Source organism: Heteronotia binoei, chromosome 10, assembly GCF_032191835.1.
Source record: "Heteronotia binoei isolate CCM8104 ecotype False Entrance Well chromosome 10, APGP_CSIRO_Hbin_v1, whole genome shotgun sequence".
In the NCBI taxonomy this organism is placed as follows: domain Eukaryota; kingdom Metazoa; phylum Chordata; class Lepidosauria; order Squamata; family Gekkonidae; genus Heteronotia; species Heteronotia binoei.
In genome coordinates this window covers 7,960,373-7,968,080 of record NC_083232.1, presented here as the reverse complement: position 1 = coordinate 7,968,080, position 7,708 = coordinate 7,960,373, and positions in this window count along the sequence as shown.

Sequence of the window (7,708 nt, the reverse complement as noted above, 5' to 3'; positions counted from 1 at the left end):
AGTTTTTCCGAGATAAGAGTCCATGTACCGTATTTTTCGGACTATAAGGCGCTCCGGTCCATAGGACGCACCTTCCTCCTGGGGGGTGATCCACTGCCTCCGCCTCCGATCCCAGCGCATCCCCCGTGCCTGCCTGCCTGGCTCCACCTTCTTCCAGCAAGCCAGGCAGATAGGAACAGAGGAACATGCTTTTTCCGCGCCTGCATGCCTGGCTGGGAGACAAGCGGCGAGATCGCTCCCTGCAAAGTGCTGGGTCTGCGGTGGGGGCGGAGGGAGTGATCTCACCCTTGTCTGCCAGTCAGGAAGAGAGGAAGCACCCGCCCCCTCCGCAAACCCAGCGCTTCGCAAGCGCTGGCTGTGGAGCGGGCGGCGTGCTTTCTCCCTGCCTGTTTGCATGGCTTCAGCTCTGATGCTTAAAGCAAGCGCTGGGATCGGAGGGCGGAGGGAGGGATCCTGGCGCTTGCTGTAAGCGTCAGAGCTGGAGCCAGGCAGGCAGGCGTGGGAAGCGCCGGATTGAGGCAGCGGATCCCCCCCCCCCAGGAAGGTACGTATGGTACATTCGCTCCATAAGACGCACACACTTTTCCCTCCACTTTTTTTGGGGGGGGGGAGTGCATCTTATGGTGCGAAAAATAGTGCTTAATCGCTACTGGCTCCCTAAGAGAGCAAAACGATACCTATTATAAGGTACGCTGCTCAGGGTGCAAAAAACATCGACCCTGTTTCCAGCAAGCACCTTACAGGTAGAGGGGCCAGCCTCCAGGTGAGCCCTGATGATCTCCCAGATTTACAACTGATCTCAGACCACAAAGAGGAGGTGGTGCTGGGCAGGGTACTGGTTCTGCTGGCCCAGATGCTTCTTGAGTTAGCAGAGTGCGCAAAGCTTTAATGCAGAGGTGCTTGTACTCAGGGCTTTTTGTAAAGCTGGAATGCACAGGAACGCAGCTCCAGCTGGCTTGGCGCCAGGGGGCGTGGCCTAATAGGCCACACAAAAGAGCCCAGTGTGAAACAATGGTACTCAGTGCCAGATTAAACCCCCTTGTAGGCCCCCAGGCAGTCAAAATCTTAGGGGCCCCCTCGCTAATTCTCTCCGACTCACCCCCACCACCCACGGCCTCTGCTGCCACCTGCAGGCACCTTCTTAAAAGCCCTTTTTGCTAAGCTGCGGGGGAGAGGCAGAGAGAGGCAAACTTGGCGACAACGCCGGCAGCAGCTGCACCAGGCAAGTTGGGCAAAGAGCGGCCCAGTTGCTGGCTGCGTGTGTACGCTGGGAAGGCTGCAAGCAGGGGGTGGGGGGAACTGGGGAGGGAAAAGCCAGCCCGGGGCCCCTAAAGGCGTGGGGGCCCATAGGCCAGTGCCTAATTGACCTAATTGTTAATCTGGCTCTGATGGTGATATCAGTGGTGAAGTGTGCGGACTCTTATCTGGGAGAACCAGGTTTGATTCCCCACTCCTCCACTTGCAGCTGCTGGAATGGCCTGGGGTCAGCCATAGTGGTGAAGTGTGCGGACTCTTATCTGGGAGAACCGGGTTTGATTCCCCACTCCTCCACTTGCCCCTGCTGGAATGGCCTTGAGTCAGCCATAGTGGCGAAGTGTGCGGACTCTTATCTGGGAGAACCGGGTTTGATTCCCCACTCCTCCACTTGCAGCTGCTGGAATGGCTTGGGGTCAGCCATAGTGGTTAAGTGTGCGGAGTCTTATCTGGGAGAACCGGGTTTGATTCCTCACTCCTCCACTTGCAGCTGCTGGCATGGCCTTGGGTCAGCCATAGTGGTTAAGTGAGCGGACTCTTATCTGGGAGAACCGGGTTTGATTCCCCACTCCTCCACTTGCAGCTGCTGGGATGGCCTTCAGGGGGAGTGACCTAATATGCAAATGAGTCCCTGCTGGGCTTTTCTATAAGAAAAAGAAAAGCCCTGCCTTTACACCTGAAGAGCAGAATGTGCAAAGAGGGGAGAGATGAGAGCTATCCCAGTTTTTTCCCTGGTGAACATATATATGAACATATGAAGCTGCCTTATACTGAATCAGACCCTGGGTCCATCAAAGTCAGTATTGTCTTCTCAGACTGGCAGCGGCTCTCCAGGGTCTCAAGCTGAGGTTTTTCACACCTATTTGCCTGGACCCTTTTTTGGAGATGCCAGGGATTGAACCTGGGACCTTCTGCTTCCCAAGCAGATGCTCTACCACTGAGCCACCGTCCCTCCCCTGATGCCCATTGGTTCCCCGTGTAGTTTTCATATTTCTTAAGAAGAGAGAAAAAACAATATTGGATGTTTAAGCTAATATGTACAAACTAGAAACCGTTTCCAGCAGCAGAGCATCTGTTCAGGACTTCTTGGGAAGGCAGCTTTTTAAAAAGTATCTGTTCCCACCCCCCATCAATGATTTTAATGTATTTGTACTTTTTTCTTAATTGTTTAGCGTTCTCTTATGAGCTATAAATCTGTATTGGTAATGAGACCCATCCCAGACATCTTGGAGAAATCTCGGGAGAACACTTCCCTCGGCATTTCTCGACACCTGGTAGAAGACAGCAGTTCGACCAGCAGCAGTGGGTCGTCTTCAGACAACGAAATTTCTGCTCCCCCGGGTAGGAGACACTTCGGTCCTGTTCCGGAACTTCATTTGTCGGTGCTGGATGGGTCGGATTACTCCGAATTCCCGCAATATGCAGCAGAAGCAAAATACCCCGAAACTTCGCTGCCGGCGCTCAAGCCTCCAAAACATAAAGCTGCGTCAGTGAAGGGCGAGTTTGGTGATCAGCTATTACACGAAATCAAAGAACCAATCGCCAAGGCCTTTGCTCAGGAAGTGGAGGGAGCCAGTCCAGAGCACAAAGAAGCACAAAGGGGCCCTCCCTTGGGGAAAGGTGCCAAGAGGCCTTTGCAGACAGAGGGGGATATGGCAGAAATATTTCACCCACAAGAAAAAGATACCTTGTTGATCCCTGAAGAAGCTAAAACTGAAGTTGGGAGGTCCCCTGGGTGCGTTCCCAGACACAGCGTCATCAAAAGCACGTTCTACAGCCATCCGTCAGAGACTCTTGCAAACGTACCTTCTTCACCGGGCAAAGAGCACCGGAAACATCTAGAAAGAGCCAAGAGAACCTATAGGAAAGCAGGATACCCAAAGGCTCTGAGTGGCCTGCGGGAACCCCTGCTGGAACAGTTTGAATTTGGGGAAGGAGGACGATTGCCTGGTGATGAAGGAACCGGAAGATTCAGAGAAGGCCGGATTGGCCCCATGATCAAATCTGCTTCCTTTGAATCTGCTCAGAAATCATCGCGGGTGACTTTTGACGTCTCCAGCAGAAGCCGCTCTCTGGATGATTATAGGATGCGCACGACGAGCTTTGCGGAGGAGCACTATATCGAAGAGGAGGACTCAGACCTGATCCCCCAGGGCAGCCCCGTGGAAGTAGATCGCCAGCCTGGCATTTCGGAAGATAGCATTGAAAAGACTTCGAAAAGGGAGGGCGTAAAGATGACTCCTCAGGCTTATTCGCAGGAACGAGCAGCAGAGTCGGCCCGGCAAAGCGACAGGCCACGCTCCATCGCAGCTGCTCAGCAACCTGGAAAAGAGGGAAGCTTCCTTGAGAAACCAAAGCCGCTTCTTTCTGGTAAGACGGGAACAGCTGTTCCAGGGGGAGAAGGCATGATTCCAACGGTTGAGCAATCAGATTTTGCCTTGGCCTCACCCGGAAAGTACGTGGGAAAGGAACAGTTACACGAAACATCCAAAGCGTCCGTTGTCAGAGGTCCAGTGCCAGTTCCTTTAAAAGGAGAGACCTCACAATTAGAGATAGTTCCACTGATCTCCCAAGATGCCAAGGGAGCAAAACCAGCTTCTCTCCAGAGCTCACAAAGGCCCGGAGTCCTCCAAGGTGAAAGACCTGATTTTGAAAAGCCTGCCCTGGTTACAGGGGCATTTAAAAGTGGGGACCTCTTACCTCAGATGCCTTCCGTTCAGGGTGAGCTGCAAAAAGTTGTGACAGCGAAACGGGCGACCCCAGGGGTCCAACAGACTGCCCCTCTGGGGGACAGCCGGTCCCTTTTTCAACCTGTCATCCAAGTGGGCAAAGCTTCAAGTGTTCCGGTCTCCGAAAAAGGCACTTCGGTATTGTCAGCCCTTGAGGGGAAAGACCAAAAAATTCTACCCCAGAAACAACCGACAGCTGGTTTAACAAAAACAGCTGTTTCAGAGGGGAAAGGCCCGATCAGTTTGCCAATAACTCAAGCGAAAACGGTGCCTGTTTCAATCTCTGCAACCCAAACACCTGCGACAGCGAAAGGGGCGACCCCAGGGGTCCAACAGACTGCCCCTCTGGGGGACAGCCATTCCCTTTTTCAGCCTGTCATCCAAGTGGGCAAAGCTTCAAGTGTTCTGGTCTCGGAAAAAGGCACTTCGGTATTGTCAGCCCTTGAGGGGAAAGACCAAAAAATTCTACCTCAGAAACAACCGACAGTTGGTTTAACAAAAACAGCTCTTTCAGAGGGGAAAGGCCCGATCAGTTTGCCAATATCTCGAGCAAAAACAGTGCCTGTTTCAATCTCTGCAACCCAAACACCTGCTATGCACGGTGAGATGAAGCTGCCCATTATACAAGGCCAAGGTCCCATGGGTATAGAGACAGTGCTTTTTGGTGACTCTGAGGGAGAAACCCAGCGCATGCTACAGCAGAGACCGTCTGCTTACGGTGAGGTATTTTCCGGTGTCCTGCAAAGCGCAAGGGCTGCTGCTGAAATGGCTTCCCAGGTAGAAACTGCCCCCAGACCTCCATCGGCTGGAGAAAGCCATAAGGACTTGCCTGCAGTGCCCTCCATTCACAGCGAAGCAAGGCCTGTTCTCAGTGAGAAGGAAAGCTCCCCTCCACAAGCAGAAGCGATCCAGATGTTGACCGCTGAGGGCCAACGTTCTGACCAGCTACATGAGAAATCTCGCCTTCCGAGTAAGAGGAAGCCCGAAGCTTTTGAAGAAGAGAGACAGCCTCTCAGAGGTGTCGCAAGACCAGTTTTAGCTGGCGAAAGTCAGGACCGCGGACGTGAGGAATATTTGATACCGACTGAGGTAATTTCTGCTGTCCCGAAGGGCAAAAGCCCACGTATTTTAACAGCTTCACAAGTGAAAACAATTCCAGTGCCTACTTTTGGAGCTGAAGATAGAGAGCTCTTGTATTTACTACCTGACGTCAGTGAGGCCAGGCCTTCTGTTATGAGGGGCCGAGGGCTATCTAGGGCAGCTGTTTCCCCAGCAACAACGGCAGCATTTTCAGCCTACGAGGTCAAAATGATGGCCACGCTACAGAAAGCCCCAGTGAGGCATGGGGAACATGTACATCAGAAGGCTTCTGTTTACACCAAGGAAGAGGCTGAAGCTCTGGAGAGCTTGGTAGATGAGATGGTTTGCCTGTCAAAAGAGATGAACGTTTTGGCGGAGTCAGTTTCGGATCAAGAAGGATCCAAGACCCACATCTCTCCACTGAGGGAGATATTCTACGAAGGCCCACCTGGACAAACATTAAAGCCAACTTCCAGGTATCTTGTGAGAAGAGGAAAAAGAGAAGGGGGCATTGGCTTAGCAGATCCCTCAGAAGTAGACGTTATATATCCCGGTGAAGAAGAATATTTCAGTATGTCACCGTTTATGACTAAGAAAGCCAGAATGGCTCTTCCTTATGAAGTCAGAGGCCCGGACGATGCGGGAATGCCGATGGCATCTCAGTTTCCTGCCTCTGACTGGTATTATTCAGGAACCGAGCGACCGTACGACATTGCCCTAGTGCAGATTCAAGACCTCTGGGGTGATCTGCCTCGCCCGGACAGCAAGACGGCCAAATTTGACATCTCTGAGGTCGAGCCGGCCTTCCTCAACCTGTACGAACTCTATGACATTGTTTATTACCCGTTTGAGTTCCTCAGCTTCAGGAAAGCCCCCGAGAAACTGCCCAGCAAGAGACGTACGCCTTCTGGGGAAAGGGCCAAGTTGTCACCCAGCTTAAAAGTTCATTCCCCTCAAGGTAAAAAAATGCGCCTTCCGGAGGAGGCCTTGGAAGGTGATGCTACGAGAGAAGCTTCTAGAATCGAAGAGACAGCTGCCCTCGAGTCAGTGAGACCCAAAGCTGCCCGACTAGGGAAAAGGTCTGACTCAGAAGGTGACATACCCGTTGGGACTCAACAGGTGTACGGCGTCTCAGCAGACCCAACAGAGAAGCGGAGAGGCTCTCTGCAAAGCAGACTGGGAGCCTTCAAACCTTTTGTCCGGTCTCACTCCATGGAGCTGATAGAGCAAAGCCTGAAGAAGAAGATGAAAGCGTCCGTCGCCCACCTTTCGAGGATGCTGTCGAGGAAGCCGTCCCCCGATCAGCGAAGCCAGGAAAGTAAGGATTTGCTTCTGTTTCTAACATGGCTAAGGGCAGGAATGGAATTCTAGCAGGAGCTTCTTTGCATATTAGGCCACACCCCCAGGTGTAGCCGGTCCTCCAAGAGCTTACAAAAAAGAGCCTTGTAAGCTCTTGGAGGATTGGCTACATCAGGGGTGTGTGGCCTAATATGCAAAGGAGCTCCTGCTAGAATTTCATCCCTGGCTAAGGGAATGGGACATTTCACTCTTCTTAAGCAGGGGTCCCCAACCCCCGGGCCCCAGACTGGTACCAGTCTGTGGCCCGTCAGCAACCGGACCGCCAGCCTCACTGCCCCCCCCACCGTGTTGCTTCCTCCTCCCTCTGTTTTTACGATGTTAAGCTGGGAAAAGCACCTTCTGGGCTCTTTAAAAGCCCCCCCCCCACGGCAACAGCAGTGAGCGCTACCCTTGCCTCCGTAGTTTCTCCCATGGATCAGCTGATCAGCGGGAGGGGGTGAGCTTTTAAAGAGCCCGGAAGGTGCTTTCCCCAGATTAAAATCCTAAAAATGGAGGGAGAAGGAGGTGCTGCTGGGGGGGGGGCAGGGCGGCGAGGCTGCACGGGGGCGGGGAAGGCCAAATTTAGTTCCCCCACCCTGCCGGCCCTGGGGCTGAGGTGGGCGGGCCAGCCGGTCCCTGGTGCCAAAAAGGTTGGGGAACAAAAAGGTTCTTAAGCGTGCAGTAGCAAGAGACAGAGGTGAGCAGGCAACTATCCCCATCGTTTAAGCAATTCATTCACTTTAAACAGTTGCATGTCACCTTGTCACCCAGATACGGTCCCCAGAGGGGCTTCTACACAGCCTTCTAGTAAAGAAGTGGTTTGGTCCCCATAAGGTTGACAGAGAGCCAAACCGCGCCGCCAACAGGCAATCCCAAATTGACCAAAGGGTCTTCCCACTCCAATAATGCCAAATGTGATCCGGGAAGCAAGGCATGTTCCGAACAATTGAAGTCCCACGATGGTGAAGGAGACAGAAAGTGCCATCAGGTTGCAGCTAACTTAGGACAACCAATACTCCCTCTAAGCCAGGGATGGCCAACGGTAGCTCTCCAGATGTTTTTTGCCTTCAACTCCCATCAGCCCCAGCCATCGGCCATTCCGGCTGGGGCTGACGGGAGTTGTAGGCAAAAAACATGTCTGTTAATCACTCTGTGGCAGGGATGGCCAACGGTAGCTCTCCAGATGTTTTTTTTGCCTACAACTCCCATCCGCCCCAGCCATTGGCCATGCTGGCTGGGGCTGATGGGAGTTGTAGGCAAAAAACATCTGGAGAGCTACCGTTGGCCACCCCTGTGGAGTCTTGTGG